The sequence below is a fragment of the Ptychodera flava genome, chromosome 11 (genome assembly GCF_041260155.1).
Source record: "Ptychodera flava strain L36383 chromosome 11, AS_Pfla_20210202, whole genome shotgun sequence".
Classification (NCBI taxonomy): Eukaryota; Metazoa; Hemichordata; class Enteropneusta; family Ptychoderidae; genus Ptychodera; species Ptychodera flava.
The window spans coordinates 34,493,901-34,513,001 of record NC_091938.1 but is presented as its reverse complement, the minus strand read 5'-3'; the positions used below and the strand labels follow the sequence as shown (position 1 = coordinate 34,513,001).

Below are 19,101 nucleotides of genomic sequence, written 5' to 3'. Positions count from 1 at the left end.
CGCAGATATCTCAGACATGCCCAGGTCAATTTCTTTCAAACTTTGCACAAGGATAGTTCCCTACCCCATACAGATGCACGTCGATTTGTTTCACAATGCGATCCATTTGGCCGTGTTAGAGGACTTTTTAGTTTCACCTCCATAGACTCCCATGTATAAGGCAGTCTCCATAGACTCCATGCATAAGGCAGTCCATAGACTCCCATGTATAAGGCAGTCCATAGACTCCCATGTATAAGGCAGTCCATAGACTCCCATGTATAAGGCAGTCCATAGACTCCCATGTATAAGGCAGTCCATAGACTCCCATGTATAAGGCAGTCCATAGACTCCCATATAAAGGCAGTCCATAGACTCCCATGTATAAGGCCAAGAAAATAAAAATTTAGTTTCTCATCGTATTCATATTGCAAAAAGGATGCAGTGACACAGTTTTTAGTCCCCACAGATGAAGTCCAGGGGGCTTATAGATTGGGCCATGTCCGTCCGTGAGTCCATCCGTGAGTCCATCCGTTCAAGCAGATATCTCAGATATTTTGACAAAATGTCACGTGACCTTGGTGACCTTTGACCTCAAATATATATATTTGTCCATAACTCAGTAACCACAAGTGCTACACCCTTCATATATGGTATGATGGGACAGCTTATGACGCCACATATTGTACCTCATTAATTATGTGCATATCTAATTTTGAGCGAGCCAATAGAGCTAGAGGTCTGATTTTTGGTATATAGGGATAACTTAGCAATACAATTTTTTTGACAAAATGTCATGTGACCTTGGTGACCTTTGACCTCAAATATACATATTTGTCCATAACTCAGTAACCACAAGTGCTACACCCTTCATATATGGTATGATGGGACAGCTAATGACGCCACATATTGTACCTCATTAATTATGTGCATATCTAATTTTGAGCGAGCCAATAGAGCTAGAGGTCTGATTTTTGGTATATAGGGATAACTTAGCAATACAATTTTTTGACAAAATGTCATGTGACCTTGGTGACCTTTGACCTCAAATATACATATTTGTCCATAACTCAGTAACCACAAGTGCTACTACCTTCATGTATGGTATGATGGGACACTTATGATGCCATATATTGTACCTCATTAATTATGTGCATATCTAATTTTGAGCGAGCCAATAGAGCTAGAGGTCTGATTTTTGGTATATAGGGATAACTTAGCACGACAATTTTTTTGACAAAATGTCATGTGACCTTGGTGACCTTTGACCTCAAATATACATATTTGTCCATAACTCAGTAACCACAAGTGCTACACCCTTCATATATGGTATGATGGAACACCTTATGACGCCACATATTGTACCTCATTAATTATGTGCATATCTAATTTCACTGTATGAAATCGGGCGTTTACGATTTTATAAGCTAACGTAAACGCGCCTTATCCACTTCCTGTCCCGTCGATTAAGCCAGCTTATATTTCCTAGGTTGTGACCGGCAGAAACTTACACATCCTAAATCTCACACTTAAGCTGTTACAGGCCGTGTACGTCGAATCTACAAATACGCCCAAATGTACGTTTCAGCAGGGTGATTCGTTGCAATTTTCAACTATAGTGCTAACATAGTGATCTACGTTGTCTTTAACATGCACTTTTGTGGTTTACGGAGCTAAAACTGGATAGAAAATATGGTTTTGAGCAGGGTTACTCAACTATGTCGAAGTTGCTAGCGAGTGGCGTCAGTGGACAGGCGGGGCAATTGTCACCACTGTCCGTTGTGATTACATAAGCAACGCGCTCGGGTAACACACGGGAAGTATGAATCGCTTCGGTTACGTGCCTTACTAATACTATGACCACACTCTTTTAGTTCTGGTATATAAAGGAACATTAATAGTGGAGCAGCCTCGGTCAATTTTAGCACAGAATGTCTCCCAGTAAATATGTAGTCTTCCCAGTAACTAAAGGCTGACGGTAGCCAGCTTCACTTGGACACCCGGACCATTTCGACAGGAGTTATTCGACGTCTAGTTTTGCCGCGGCCACATTGATTCCCCTTTTTAGTCACTTCCAACAAGGGAAATTCTCATTTCACTCCTTTTCTTCATGTTAACGCACGTTTTAAGGCGAAGCTAATTCTAGGTACTACATGTAGTACGTTCAAGAACGTGTTAACTCTCACTCCGAGGCACGGTAGCATGGCATTCATTAGTGTCTACCAGCACGCATTATCGCCTAGCGCCTTCTTTACCTCATAACTATACATGTACTTAACTTTGAATCATTTCAACCCACTCTGATTTGATTTGTAATTAGCCATGGATTGACTGCTCACACAAACAGCTTGGCGGTCAGAATGATCAGGATCGAAGTGGCAATAATTCTGGCTGGACGTTGATCAGTAATTGGACGATGTCGTTACCTACTGTGGTCCTTAGGTGCGCGCGAGCTACTTTTGATTTGAGCCTAAAATAAGTTTCCCGAAACTTACATTCAAAAACGCTGGCTGGTCAATAGGGACGCACAAAAAAACTATAAAATTAAGAAAGTTCACTAGTAATTTTTGAAATGCGAAAAAAAGTTTAGTGTAAGTTAGGGTCGTGTTATAGAAAAAAAGGCATATTACGCAAACTTTCGAAAACAATGTTCCTGTTTTTGAAGGTCAGTGAACCGCTAAATACCGTGGTTTCAGTAAGTTGCGACGGAACGATGTTCCGATGTTTTACAGGACGAACAGGATAAAAAGTTGTGAGTGACAGTAAGCCGGTACGACTGACGTTTCGAACGATCAAGGGACCGTGTTTCCATGAGTGAAGTGAATTATCCCCCTGAAAATCTCCTCGAATGAATAGAATAGCTGCCAAGAATACATATACTATAGGAAATGTCGCTAATTTATACATCAATTTATCAATTTGACAATCATATGTACAACGACAGTCCCTAAACACATAACTACATGAACAACGCAAAGCGTTTCTTCGCAAACGCCGATCACGCCTGTTCTGAATGTGAAATACAATAGAGCATGGAGGTGTATCTGGTACTTATGTGTAAATGTAGTTCTAACCTCTTGACACCTCATGTTTCGCGATGGAATCTGCGATTGCATGATATGAATTTTCTTGCCACTGTGAGCAAACCAGCACTATAATGTTTATATCGCTGGGAACTATGATATACTTACAAAATACCGCAACCTCAAAGACAGATGCAATAAGCAATTATCATAAAACACATGATGGACTTTCGTCAATTTATAATGGCGCTTCAGTGAAAACTGGGAAATTCCTGAAAAAGTCCACTGACTGGAAACGCCATGATACTGGCCACGGTCCCTCCTGGCACGTATTTTAACATTTATTTCCGGGTTAAATTTCTAGATGTTTCGGCATAAAGTCGTAAATTCCGACCGCAAGCCGTTTCGTGTCGGCCTCTAGCATGTTCTATCTTACAGGGAACATGGTAAAACATAGTAATATCTTCACATCATTTTCAATTCTGTGACACAAGTTTATCGATAGCACTAGCCGCTGATAAAACAAAAGCTTGAAGGCGAATCCGTTGGAGAAAAAACAAAATGCACGTAAAAGTAAAGGTAAGAAGGCAAAGGTCAATCAAGCTTACGAATACAACTAGTCAGTCAATGACTGATAAGTTTGCCCCCCCCCCCAAAAAAAAAACAACAACAAGAAAAACAAAACAAAACAAAACAAATCGAAACAGGGATGCTGAAACGACTTAGGTCACGATGCCGATGTGACTTGCGGCCGGAAATTGAGATCGTAATGACATGGGTTGAAACGACTGGCTGGAGGCCACCGGTAGCCAGCGCTACGCAAACCCTTTTATTCCACAAGCTATCAGTCTTTTTAACGCAAATTTTTATCGTGGTAATTACAGTTGTCAAAGTGTAGGTCAGGCCCAGATCATTCAGCTATATCATGGCTGTGAGGTAATTGGCCTAATGGCTTCCTCAAATATCCGAGAGAATTTCTGAAAATCGCCGTTTGTGAAACTTTCCTTTGACATCTAAACCATGCGATCAGAATTCATCCGACCTTCGCGACGTCAGAACTACGAGTGAAAGACAAATGACAGAAACATAACTTTTTTCCAAAATGCAGAAAAGCCACTGACATGAACAATTATGCAACAAATCACCGTCCCTCCGTGGGTGGAGGGACGGTGAACAAATGTAGATCGTGTGAAACGGTACGCTTTTCCCGCAGAGGAAGTCCTTCAAACGGTGTTTTCTTTGTACAACAAAACGTCAATTACCATTGCGCCAGTAAACTCTCTAAACAATCATGAAAAAAATATTTCAGCCGACAAACATTGAAGCCAAGTCAGTTCAATTTAGTACAAAAATGAGATAAAAGTTCACAGGTCCGCATTTCATAGCCAATATATTCCCCGGAGATATAACCCATTTGAGAGGTTGTCGGACAAGTGTGTCGAGGTATCGAGGAGAACGTACCGGCTATCAAATACTACGCAAAATAGTAAAGAATGACAGTGGAATGAGCTACAAAATCACTATAAGTTTTAAGTTGCAGGTAGAATAAGTCAAGCAAGCTTGTCGAAGAGAATGTTGCATCGGACATTAGAGGTATCGAAGATAACATCTGACAAGTGTGTCACGGGTGTCGATCGACTAGATGGCTTTCAATTCTACTGGTGGACTCAGAAGGAAAAAAATCAAAGAAAAATTAGTCAGAGGAAAGCATTAACGAAATCAAGAAAATCAGTGTATGTCTCATTGTACTTGTCCGTGCACAGTCCCTCCTCCGCGTAAGCTCATTTTTAACCACAGGCTTTGTTTCTGTATATGGTTATACTGTTGGACAAAAACACCGTAATGCTACGCTAAAATTATAGAATTGATTTCCTTCCCAGAGAACTTTTTCATATTATGATACGCAGATCGATGGGGAAATAGTTTAATGTTAGGTATTCTTAGAAGTCGGCTGTCCTTTGTTTGATATTATGATTAGCAACTGCACCCTTCGTTCATTTGCATCTAAATGAAGCCGTCTTGGCTTTGGATTTGCACATATGCATGTGAAATGAGATTTCAACCTGTCGTTTTCACGGGTTGAAGCGATGTTGTAATCACCGTCCCTCCACCCACCTAGGTGGAGGGACGGTGTTGTAATTAATGGTTCATTGTGTATGCACAAGGGGCAGATGAAAGTCCCCGGGGTGGGAGGTTTTTTGTGCAACGGTTTACCTTATTTGATTTTATTAATTTTGACTGTGATATTTCAAATAAAGCTTTCGAATCAAAACTGTCTGACTGTGTTTCCAACGTCCTTATCTCCTCTTCAACCAGTGCACATACCACTCTAATTGCTGCGCAAACATTGCCAACTTGTATCAGCGTATCAGCGGATTGGCTTATTAATTACGTCAACACCACATTCGTCCCACATGTGTAGGGCGGCTGTGGTGTTGACTCAATCACTTAATCCGCTGATACCGACAACGGATTAGCAAGTTGGCAATGTTTTCGGAGCAATTACAATGGTGTATACACACGTTGGAGAGGAGATAAGGACTTGTCGGGTAATATATAAACAGTCAGACGGTGTGGAGTCGAAATCTTTATTTGAAATACCACAGTCAAAATTAATAAAAGTAATTTTATTAATTTTGACTGTGGTAAAATTAATAAAAGTAATTTATTGATTTTGACTGTGGTATTTCAAATAAAGATTTCGATGATCAAGAAAGCAGTCAGATGGTTTGGAGTTGAACTTTATTTGAAATATCACAGTCAAAATTAATAAATAAAATAAGGTAAACCGTTGCACAAATAAACCCCCCTCCCTACCCCAGGGGACTGATTTCTTTCGCCTATGGTGTATGGTGCGAGTACTATCAGTGTCAAAGAGGTGAAACGATAATGGTGGTGACATTTCGGGCATTCTCCAAAACAGTCGGTTTTCACTGAAAAAAACAGCCTTTAATTTTAGGAGCGGTGAAGATCGCCCAGGTCCCTGCTTCAAGCCATCGTTCACTGAGCACTGTTGATCGCCACGATTTAGCTCCGCACCGAAAACTGATGCATCAGCAATACAGTATTGCATCAAAGCACGTGTTTGCATGACTTTGCGGTCCCATGGCACGCGCCGATAGCATTTTTGTCAAAGGATCAACAAAACATAGCTAAACTTCTGTAAGGCGAAACTAGATTCTAACGCCTCCCCTTGATGATAAACATATAAATGAACAATATCTGATTGGTAAGACAAGAGACGTTACATGACCGCAAAATCTTCTCAACAGTCAAAGACTAATTCTCAGAAGCAGTTGTCACTAGTCTCTAACGGTCCCATCCTACGGCTGAGAAGTTACGCAATTTGTGTGATTTGTTAATTCATTGCCACTCCATTTTGTGGGGTGACGGCGGTTATTCGGGTAAAATTCCATAGCCTGGGATCCCCCAGGCCGAAGAAACTGACCAGACCCATAGTGACAGTTGAAAGAACGCTAAATTTTCAGGTACAGGTAGTCAACGGAGCTGTTCATCGAAAAGGGGCAGGGGAATCGTTTTATTTTTTTAATGGCAGTGGATATTTTAAGGGCAGTGAAACAATATTTTAACTGGATGTGTGGCAGATTTTGTTTGTTTGCTGGGTGGGTAAAATCACATGATTGGCGTTTGGAACGGGTTATTAACGACTGGCGAGACGAAAATGCTCGTAAACTTGTACAGAACAAGAACATTTACGATATACAGCGGAAACGCAGTCAGATGTGTCCCTCGGTAGCTACATGTAAAGAGTACACCAACAACCGCACACTATCCAAAATACAGTCAAAATGTAATAAAGTTGAGGAGAGCTGATGTACATCGACTTTCATCTGTTTATATTACCAATAAAATCAATTATGAAGTATGAAGCTTTTTATATTTTGTTCTTCCCCCGAAGTGTATAGAAAATATACCGTATGGCGACATGTCTGAACTTTTCGTATTGTTTTCCCAGGCATAGCATTCCAATTGCAAAGAGTTAGCGAGTATATAGAGATGGAGCGTTTTACAAGATGGTCTATACCAGACTGCCTGATTAAGTAAAAAAATCCTGCATGAGAGATTTAGAATTGACGGACGTCCGAATTCTACTTGTCCAGTTTATTATGAATCATTGTACGACGTAAGCGATCAAGACTTCCAAAGAATTCTATAGACAGGCACGTTTTATAACAACTTTATAATCTTATAATCCGCGGACAACTAAGATCATAATATTTAGCAAAATGCTCTCGTTTCGATTTGTTAGGGTTGCCATCGCAAATGTCGCTCATTTATATGACAAATATGTGCAGTCAGCAGACGACACTCTCTTGTGAGTTCAACTTTGTTAAAATTGATGTGACTTGCGACGAAAATTGATTAATTGACACATAACTATAGGAGAGCTGCATTACATTTTGTACCGGTGTGTTTTCGAATATTGCCAATACACTCTCATTAACATTCACCAGGGGCATCAACGACATCAAAAATCGGCTCGGGGGTGAGTCAAGGTTGTTTAGCGACATTGCTTAGCAACGCAGAAACTTATTCTTGGAAACAGGACGGGAGCATAAGTCAGGGCCGGATTGAGCACAGTACCTATGGAAACCGGTGGTTATTTCTTACAAAATATGTGATTCGACTGCGTACTTCTTCTTTTGGCCTTGGACTTTCGCCGCCTTGCCCCAAACGTCAATCAGCAAACAAATCATAAGATAGTTCAGTCACATTAATCTGTACATTTTGATGCATAAATCTTTTGTGATTTATTGTTATTCTGACTACCTAACTCATACACCGGTACCTCCAAGCTCCATCAAATCCCACATCAAGTTGTGGTGAACACCGAGCTCAGTTCCGCATGTGAAATCGCGACCGTGACCCGATGATGATGAATTGCATAAAAAAGTGCTTATATTTCGCTTTTCCCGTCATAGGGGGGGGGGGGGTGCCTACAGGTTGATAGTTATTATACCAGGCTGATTCCAAAGCTTATTTAGAAATTGAAACAGATACGATATCCAACTAAAAACCGTGTTTTATACAACTGATTCGTTATCTTTTCGCCTAGACCTTGTTGTGACATCCTTACTTCTGGAGCAACCTGGTTGAGCGCGACCGAACTACAATATTTCTTCAATGTCTCAAAACATATTGCACCACGTTGGCGCATTGGACACGTCCTTGTATTTTCGTCAGAAACTAAATACAGTAGGTTTGGATATGACATCGGTTACAAATGATGGAATATTAAAGATTAAAATACTTTTATCGATCGACAAAAAAAAAAAAGAAAGAAAGAGAGGGTATGTTGAATCAAAGTCGGGAGACACGATACTTTCACGAATTAATCAACAGTGAGCAACGACCATGAATATTTTATTCAACTTTTAAAATTTAGTTATCGACTTTCTTTGACACCCCCGTTTTTTTGGTTAGGAAATACTGTCTTCAGTCGTTTTGGTACCTCTTAGTATGACTGACACACGATTGCAGGCCTTACCCAAAGTTTTAATTAGGCCTAATTGCTGCTAGTTTTTACTATTTTGAAAAAGACCTCGCCAAATATCCGGTTCAGCCAGGTGCAGCCAACGAACAATTCACTTTTAAAGGGGTCCTTACTAATGATAAGGTATATAGTGTGAACTGACTAATTTTCAGTCGAGAGGGTAATTAATTCATAATTTGCCCTCCCACTAAAATTTTTCGACCTACCCTGCCGCACTCAAACCCACTCCCCACTTATTTTTGCCCGTTTCCCCTCCCTACTGTGAATTTTTGAAGCTGCCCTGTGGCGAAAAAAAACTTGCCAATTTCCCCTGCCCTGGAAAAAAATTCCCTCAAAATGTTGTCATTCCTTTTCCCCTGCAGACATGAAAAGTTATAAGTACTAGCCCTGTGTCCCAATCCCAGAAACACCATGACTCAACTTCCCCTGTCCCCGTTTTAAAAGTAGCTTTCTCTCTCCTCGTTTTTCGCCAAGCTCTGTCCCCAGGACAATCAACCGATATCTGCCCTGCCCTACAAAACAAACACTAAAATTTGCTCCCCTGCCACTTAAAAACATGTTCCCTGCCTGAGCAAAATTAAAATTTCCTCTGCCCTCAAAAATCGCCTCGGAACAGCTTTTTTCGATGTTCCTGTTCTGTGCACGGGTTTGGCACGTCTGTGTGCGTAACACAGAATATTCATGAGGATAATATTGCGTAAATACAATACAAGCCGCAGTCTGATAGCACGGCAAAACTTGACCCTCTAGCCTGCTGCCCTTGAGTTTGTACATTTATCTGGTGTAAGACAAAGATGGGGCTAAGTTAGCAATATTATTGTCTAACGAGAGCGAAAAAATAACATTTTCTTCAAGATTGAGTAAAAAATGATAGTTATCATCAAATTCTTCGCAGTTCGTTTCGTGAATATTTGAAAACCTAAGGAGCCGTAAGCCATATTGGTCAAAGGTCAATCAGAAGACCCAGTGTGGTGTTGGCGTGGCGTCGCGTACACGTACCGCCAACAATGATCAAAATCTCCAGTCGTTCATCTTTTAGCGTTTACTGACATGTCCCGCCCGTGTTTAGGAATGTCTACAGTCTACCTTGAAATCCTGGACCATCTCGACGACTACGCTGTACGTTTTAATCTAGTACAACTGGAGAGTCCAATCGTGTCGATGTCATGAACTTAGTTACGTTTAGAGCTACTACCAGAAGCTCAACGGTTCGACAAGCAGCAAGTTTATTCTCCGTTCAATCGGGACGAAACTCGACAACCCATTTTAGCAATTTGGACGGAAGAGGGCAACTCTTTTCGCACAAGCGAAAGGTCGACCCCTCGATCGCTGCTGGAGTCCTGCATCAGCTGGACGGAGGTCGTGTACAGTATACCAGGTACAGGTATGTATAGTTAACTTGTCCTCTTTGTCTTATTTATTCTTAACCAGCCATATGTAACCAGCCCAAGTGTCTTTTCGTACATACGTCTACTCCTTCTCGTATAAACGTGTTCAGCAATGTCTTTATCTTGCAAAAATGTCTAACGTTTGTGTTGTTTAAATCATCGATATGCTGATAAAATTTCAATAAACAATGAACATCTAATTCCCAGGCAACTTCATGCTAATGTAACCTTTTCGTGGCGAGCGACTGTACAGAAATTACGGGGGGGGGGGGGGGGGGGGGGGTGTTAGGGTTTGGTGTTGGTGTTTCGAAAATATAGAATAATCACCCTTCAAAAGTGTTTTCAAGAAAAAGATTGCCCCCAACTTTCATTGTCCTTTGTGTCACAGTCTTATTTGATGTTTTATTAATAACTGACCTAAAATTTCTTATTTGACCTTTGAACTTTCAAAGAATACCCTAAACCTTTAGAAACATGTAATCACTTGGGTGAAAGTCCAATAGCATATTTGTGTTCACATCTGCTTTCAAACGCTATTCTCACCATCCGGTACTATTCGAAAAACCAAATTTCGTGCACCAACATTCATGATTCACTAGTAACCAGCTCAGTCTAATTTAAGTACATTAATATCAATAATCAAGCATCTATAAATACACAGATGTGGCTAGTTCTGTATTGAAAAATAAGATTTAATGGTTTCCTCATAGATACAATGTGAAGTGAATCACCGTCCCTCCACCCACCGGTCTGGAAACAGCTCCTGTTTGCTCCGAGCCGCGTTGCTGGTAAATATATCAATTACAAAAAATCTCTGAATCTCTGACACCTTAATGTGACAAGTACGTGAATTTGCATTAAAAATATGCTAATTTTATCCAAATGACCAGAATGCATGGCGATATTCACTACAGCGATTTTGCTGGATAACTTGTCGAGACCAAAATATTTTGTAACATAAAACATTTTGATATTGAGGTGGGAGCCTCAAGGTTCTTTCACATTTTTATACATAAAAATTCATTTCTTTTCAAAGCTGTCGCGTACTCTTTGGCCTCCAAAATAGAGCTTGCAAGGAATGATGCTAGACAACTGTATGCGACAGTATCCCTTAGTTACACAGCGGAGCTATATCGGCCGCTAGGTTTGAGTAATGTTAGAATGAAAATCGATTCTAGAAAATAAACTTTTAGGAAGACTTACACCTCGCAATTCCCCATTTTCAAAAATAGGTAATATTACTAAGGACATAGAACATACAATGTCTAAGTTGAAAACATTCAGCGCTCTACATTATACATTAGACTACTCTGTGCACTTTATGTGAAGATTTCAGTGCAGGTATGCACAGTATCCTCAGTGTTTGCATGTTTGGGCAAATATTTAATCACAGCACAATCTTTACCTTGTGCAAAATTGCACATACACCAAAATTACTGTATTTTCACAAACTTACTTCAGCTCTGAAGGATGTTGGCTTTTACTGCAGTAGGAAACCATACATTTGTGAAACATATGATGAGTAAATTCAAATTTTAACAGTCATTTTGATTTTGGTAATATTCCTAAGGAACAGAACATGCAACGTCACAGGTGAAAACATTCACCTCTGTCAGTGTTCAATCTGGGATGTCAAAACAGGGGGTCACTGTAAACCCCTACTCCTGTCCCAAGGGGACCATTTTAGAAATTCGGGGGACATCAACACACATGTAAAACCCTTGAATCTTCTGTGGAAATTACTATATTCTGTCAACGTGGGATTTAAAGGGACATAAGCTGTAACTTGTTGCAAGTTTTTCAGTGTTCTGCTTCTGTATATCAACTACTGTGTCTGATCCTAAAAAGTTTGTCATGCTGAAATTTCAAGTATTCTTTTTGTCAACACAGCTTGTATGTGTGTAGTGATCATTGTTTATTGTTTACAAATGAATTCTAGTCCAGGCTTGAATGCAATTTTCAACAATACCGTAATTTCGTAGATTATACTCATTTAGGTTGTGTTGACATGCTAAATACTTGGCATTAAATTACGAATTAGGGATTCAATGCAGAAAGTGTAGGAAAACCACAAAACAAAAGTTCTGAAAAAATAGCCAAAAGATACAGCTTATGGAGCTTTAAATAAAGTATATATCAACTCTTAAACATACTGTTAACTTGTATGTATTTGGAAATTAATGATCATTGGTTCTGACCTAAGGGTTTTACATAGCGCTGTTTCTCTGGAAAATCAGATATGTCCGACCTAAAATATTGCTGTTCAAAACGATCATAGCTGGCCCTACATGGATGCTTGCCTTGTAGTGTTCAACCTTTGTATGGGTGGTAGACATTGCAGACGCTTCAATTTGAGGGCATGCCCCATCACCTTTGTCTAAAACAGGGGTGCATCAACTACTGGCATTAAAAATCCAAGTCGCAACTAGCCTATCGCCATTATGCACAGTCTATTTTGTCTTGTTTACATTCATTAGCCATGTCACATGCACACAGCTCTACACTACATGTACATCAGTCCTTTCTACCCAGCTTCTTACACACCACCTTATACACTCTCACAAACTTATTTCAACTTGAAAGTTAGCGCATAAAATAATGCTTAAAGATACTGCTATTGGGGCTTTAAAAGGCCGTGAGCTGCAACACTGTGAAATTTGTCCAACCTCAAAGTACCTTCAATTTCTTCAGATATTCATTGCAATCTACAAATTGAACGATATATAGTCATTAACTGTGCCTCAACAGCATTTGGTTGTGGCAGAATAGACAAGAAATTGAGCACATCTTTGTTAATTTTAAATTTCCCGCAATTTTCAAAATCTTGCCATAATTAATAGGTGAAAACAAGAATTTTTCCTCTAAGTGGAGTGAATCCCTTTCCCTTCCTTTCAGTGGGTTGCACCATGTTGTATTTGTAAAGATTTAAATGTGTACATCCACCATTTACGCTGTTTATCATGTAGTTGCATGTAGGCAGCCATATTTGGGTGCGGCACCCATTTATTATTTGTCTTCAAGAATCTCCTCATGCAGTCCAACTCTGTGGATAATTATACTAGAGTAAACATCTCTGAGTTGTAGAAATTTGCTATGAACTGATTTTAATCTAAATATAAAAATCATAAAAATAATGTCAAAAGTTGCAACTCATCTGCCTTAAAGTAAACATGAGAATAATTCTGATCTTACCTAAACATGGTATGTCATTTTATTTTGCATCACTTCATTATGATTTCTAACTTTCTAAATTAATGCAATTTCTGTATCAAATGAAATATGGTCTTATTTTCAACATGAACATTTTGTATTATTGTATAACCATGGATGTAAAAAGAGTCAATCTTTCATCCATGCTTAGTGCAGTGGAAATCCGATGATGTCAAGCCTTTGTAGGCCATGGGAATGCTATTGTCTGATTCAAATGTGAATACCAATTGATATTCAGATTAATATGATTATTCATTGTCATTATTGTCACATGAAATATGATGATTCATCATCTGTGTTTCAGATATTTTGATTTTTCACAGTAAGATTTTTAACTCTTTTATTTATATCCTTGCAAGTTGCAGGCCCCTTGGAGATGTTTATTAGGCACTGAAAAAGTAGGGAAAGGGTAGTGTCTCAAGGAAAGACAGAGTTACACAAAAAGGCATGCCAACAACAGGAGAATACGAGAGGTATGTACTACAAAGTCTGCACTGATAATTTTTTAGTCTAAACCAGTGAACTTTGAAGGACAAGGTAACCAAAGCACCAGTGTTGGTGAATTATAGTACATGTACATGGTAGAACCATCATGACACAAGTAAAATCAATTTTACTTAGTTCAGCTTTGATATTTGGTTATACATTTGCAGAGCACCTAACAGCTTTAAGCGACAAAATCTGCCTTTTTAGCTCCGCTGTCAGAGACGCGGAGCTTATCCGATAGACTGATTGTCTGTCGTCGTCCGTCCATCAATAATGGTCTTCTTCTCTGAAACCGCAAGTCAGATTTCTTTGAAATTTGGTATGGAGGTTCATAGGAGTGACCTCACTCAAGTTTGTTCAAATTGTGGTGAAATTTGCATAATTGCATTTTTGGGGCAATTTTCCTGTTTTTGGTCAGAAATCTTCTTCTCTGAAACTTCAAGTCAGATTAATTTGAAACTTGGTATAGAGGTTCCTGGAGGTAACCCCAGTCAAGGTTGTTCAAATTGTGGTGAAATTTCCATAATTGTATTTTTGGGGCAATTTTTCCTGTTTTTGGTAAAAAAGTCATCTTCTCTGAAACCGATCGTCGGATTGCTTTGAAATTTGATGTGCAGTTTACTTAGGGTAACTTAGCTTTGCAATTTGTTATACAGGTTCCTACCGATGAACTTAATGGTATTTATTGAAATTATGATGAAATCTGCAATTTTGTTATTTATTGGTAATTTTTGCCATTTGTTGAAAAATGTATTTCTCAAAAAGTACTGGTGTGATAGCTTTGAAATTCGATATGCAGGTTCCTACAGAATAACTAAATTTGATATTTTGACATTATGATGAAATCTGCAATTTTGTATATTTTGGGGCAATTTTTGCTATTTCTGTTAAAAAAATTTGTTTCTCAAAAACTGCAAGTGGATAGCTTTGATATTTGGTATACAGGTTCCAAGGGATTATTGTAATATGTGATATACTAAAATTATGGTGAAATCTGCAATTTTTATTTTAGGGGACAATCATTGCCATTTTTGGTCAGAAAATTTTATTCTCTAAAAACTACTCGTCAGATAGCTTTAGTGGACGTGTTCTTTGGAATGATCCGATGTAAAAATTCAAATTATGATGAAATCTTCAATTGTATATTTTTGCAGATATTTTAGCCTCTTTTTCTGGCCATTGAAATGAGCTATCAAAGATTCCACCTTCTTCACCAACATGTGTCAAAAATAGTTATTCTCTACATAAACACAGCGGAGCTATATCGGCCGCTAGGTCGCTTGTTAACCTTCCCTTGAAGATACAGATGTAATCGATAGTTATGCAGCTTATTCAATGTCAAATTTTGAGATCACAATGAAATGTGTAAACCCTGCAAATTATTTTGGAGAAACATACAGATAAAGTATCGCCCAAAGCTTCGCTTTTTTAGCCTCATTATCGTTTCCGTATCGTTTCCGCATCGCCCAACCCCAAATCCAACATCGCTCACTCGGTTGTTTGGTATCGTTTCCGTATCGTTTCACTAGCGCATCGCCTCATTCACGGAACTCAAAGACATCGGATATGAGATATCGGGCATGAAAAGTCGATGTCATTTCGTCAAAAGTCATCGAAAATTGAGAATATAGACAAGATTTTATCTAGTTGAAGGTAAATGATCGGTTAATAATCATGAATTTGAACGTCTTGGACGATGTGGGTACGTGATTTAGAGTGATTGGCGCGGCGTGACATATGTAGGCCAACTCAGATTTATACCGTATGCGCATGGTGCGATAGTTTGCCTAAAATTAATTTTATTTGTGATGGATAATTGGTTGCGGAGTGTAACTCTATAGTATGAATTGCGTAGCAATTATTGAAACACTTGGAAGTTCCCGCTATCAGAGTGTTATCAATGTGTTGTGACTAAAGGTCACGGACTTCCTCTACATCATAATTTATTCACGTCAATCGGGTTTAAAGGTCACTGTTGAAAGCGTTAGGAGAATTCATGGCGGCATCACTATATGTGTTAACCTAGTATATGATACACTGCAGTTATTATTTTAGCAATTGTCCTTACTTTGTACGGCCAGTTTTTCTTGTGCGCTTTCAAGGACGTACATGTATTTAAGCTTAAAAATACTAATTTCAGTCATTTAAAATGGTAATCCGCACACAGTACCACACATTTCTGGGTTTCTAGTCAGTGGAAAAGTTGTCCCACGTCACTTTTTGACACTTGTCTCATCGGGCAACCCGTACTGGTGTTTCAGTTGCAGTTGTCCAAACGCGACTTTCACTTGCAACCGTTAATGTCTGTCCCTGGTAGAGTGCTATCTTGTTACAAAAATGTTCGCAAATAAAACGGTATACAAACTTCATATCAAATAAAAGCAATTCGTAAAAGAAGCGCATTATAATCACAATATGTTTCAACTTTGTTCCCATTTTTGTGTGTTGAAGCAACATTTCATGAATGGATAATGTTGGACATATGGGGTTGGACACATGTATTTGATCTTTCATTTTGTATACCTTTACTCTCAAAAACATGGGCAATGCCAGGCGGCGAAATTTCCGAAGGCGGCAACTTTGCTGTGGCATTTTTGAGTGAATAATATGCCGTGGCCAATTGGGACCATGAAATTGACTTGATACGATGCAGTGGCGATGTTTAGGCTGATACGATGCGGAAGCAATGCAAGGCTGATACAGAGGCGGTAATGAAACGATATACAAAATAAACAAACTGAGGCGACAGCAATGTCGGAAACGATACAGAGGCGATCTGAGGCGAAGTTTTATGCCATACTTTATCTGTAGTGTTGAAACAACTAAAGGGGCTCTTAGATTGAGTTCAAAACACAAATGTACATAACATAACATACAATAATAGCATAGTCAAACTCAGGATGAGCTTTTAACACTTTTAACAGCTTTTAACTGGCCAAAATATTGTTGAAGGAATCCATGAAGTGTATTTTATGAACCTTGCCAGGGAACACAACTTTGAAACAATATCACAAGACACACTCATGTCCAAGAGTTTGTTGCAAATTTAATATTGAAAGATGAAACAAGCTTATGCTCTGATAACATGTTCCAGATTACACGATGTGCTAAAAAACCATAGTTTTATCTTTTATTAACATTATACGAAACTGTTTTTGGAACAACCAACTGTGTGCAAGAAAACTCTTGCCTTATTTCACAAAATGTAACTTAATATACATTTTTTCATAAAAACATTTTGCATAGTCAAAACAGCTTCAGTGTTGCACCCGCTGGGAACAAGGATATAGTTTTGAACTAGTATTTACTTAGTGGCTGAACTGACAGTTATTGAACAGTATTCAACAACAGCCAGTCCATGCTTCAAGTATCTCTATTATACTTCAAACTTTTCTGTATGGCTGTCTATATAATTTCTTGAAAATTATATAAAATGTATATAACACGATTGGAACTAATTTGGGATAATTGGATTTTCATATTTTTCAAATTTCTCAAATATGTTAGGTGCCCTATAGTTGAATGTTGCAATATTACCAAATACTCATAAAAACAAGTGCATAACATAAAAAGAAAAGTAGATGAGGTTACATTTGTAGATGAAATCGACATTACTTCATCCAATTATCCCAAATTAGTTCCCATTGTGTTATATGTACTCTAAATAATGCATGATATTGAAAAATCATTTGAAATGGTTATTGACAATGAGTCTCCTTCAAAGCATTTTTTCAAAATTTTTATTTTTAGTAGTCTACAGTTTTCTCTACACATGTGAGCTATGCCTGGCTTGACTAGGGAATCTCTGTTGATACAAATCAGAATGAATCATGGGATATTTGTAGTATGGGTTGGGGTCTTTGCATAGTTAGCACTATTAGATATACAGAGTCAACAATTTTGTCACAATAATTGTACAAATGTACTAATGGGTTCAAATAAAATTTAACAAAGCAAGACTTACTTTAGTTGAGGGTTATGTAAATTGACAGTTCCATTCTGATGTGCTCAAAGGTCTTTGGACAAGGATGACAATGTTAAAATGATACATGAATTTCCGTATGTTCCTAAGCATAGGTGGATGGAAGGCAACATAATATGTTCAAATCAGTAATAAGTCATGATACCAGAGTTGATCTTAAAATATCAAATGTACCATATTGTTAGTTATGGCAGTGACTGTAAGTATTATGCCATCATTTATCTCACTCTTTGCATTATTTTAAATAACCATCATTTATCATTTCTACCTACAGATTTTAAAGAGGAGAAGTGCAGTGATCAATGCAGATGAGAAGGGTTTCTGGAATGATGTAACTGCAGACCTGATGTCTGATGAGGAGGTCCCACCAGATGGAAGGATAATTGCCTCCAGGCCTTCTTGGCGATCTGACAAACTAAACGTTTTGATAGGATAGACACACTCAATCAGCGAATGCTTAATGACTCTAATTCAAGACACTACATACTGCAGAGGAAGTATGGCAGAGCCAGTGAGAGACCACCTGATAAAAACAGTTCAGTGACAATTGTGTGAGACAGAACAGTGATGCATAGCTTTTCTGAGTAATTATCCATCATCCCTCTGTTGGTCAACAACTGATTTGTTCTCAATTTTAATTGCTTTACTTGAAAAGTAGTACACAGAGCTGGTGTTGTAAGTTCAGTGAAATATAAAGTCATTAGCTGGCACAGGTCAGTTACACCAAGAAAGTTTAGTATAACCAAGGCATAACTTACAAATACTTCACAAGTACATCTTTGAAGTACTGCTGAAATTGTCACTTTGACGTATCTGGATTTGTGCCTCAAGAATTTATCAAGGTGCAGTTACAGTGTTTAAACATGCTGAAACAAATGTGAGCCACACCGTGTTACTGATGGTATTTTTCTATTTCTTGTCCAAAAATTTCTCTGAAATTGCTTGTCAGATTGCTTTGAAATTTTAAATGCAGGTCTCTTAGGATAATATAATTGAAGCAGTAATCAGTTTGTCCTGAGATATGCAATATTGTGTTTTTCAGAGCAATTTTTCCTACTTTTTTAGATTTTGATGAACTGAACAAAAGCTACAATTTAACAGTGCACATACATGTATGTGATAAGTAAGAGTTAATTAAACATGCACTACAAAAAAATTCACCCTGTGACATTCCCTGCACAGGCCCTGATACAAACTGTGTTACAGGTCTGTGTCAGCAAATACAGAAGGAGTTCTATCAGGGGCTGATGCACATGTCTGTATCAAGTACTGTAAACACATGGCTGTATTTCTACCAATTACAGCACCTGTACACAGTGCTGTGAACACTGATCTCTAACAGGGTCTGAAATTTTTCAGTGTTCAAACAATAACATTTCTTTCTGCTTCAATCATCAAAATTTGCCAATTTTTACAACAAATTTACACCCTGAAATCCATCCAAATTTCAGGCCCTGTAGCTGACACACCACTGTACGCACACCGGTGGTTCAGTGCTGCAATTATAGGTCTTGATAC

The 19,101-nt window shown here is 38.5% G+C and overlaps 1 long non-coding RNA gene across 3 annotated transcripts; it reads left to right on the top strand.

Moving 5' to 3' along the window:
* The first annotated feature begins 9,448 nt into the window (after nt 1-9,448).
* LOC139144144 (uncharacterized) lies at nt 9,449-18,375 on the top strand. 3 transcript variants are annotated; one of them, XR_011554759.1, is made up of 4 exons: nt 9,449-9,901; nt 10,616-10,693; nt 13,475-13,588; nt 17,858-18,375. It is a non-coding gene; the product is annotated as an uncharacterized lncRNA (long non-coding RNA). The 3 variants fall into 3 exon arrangements; XR_011554758.1 differs by lacking the exon at nt 10,616-10,693 and having other exon boundaries at nt 9,450-9,901; nt 13,481-13,588; XR_011554760.1 differs by lacking the exon at nt 10,616-10,693 and having other exon boundaries at nt 9,450-9,901.
* Nucleotides 18,376-19,101: the final 726 nt, after the last annotated feature.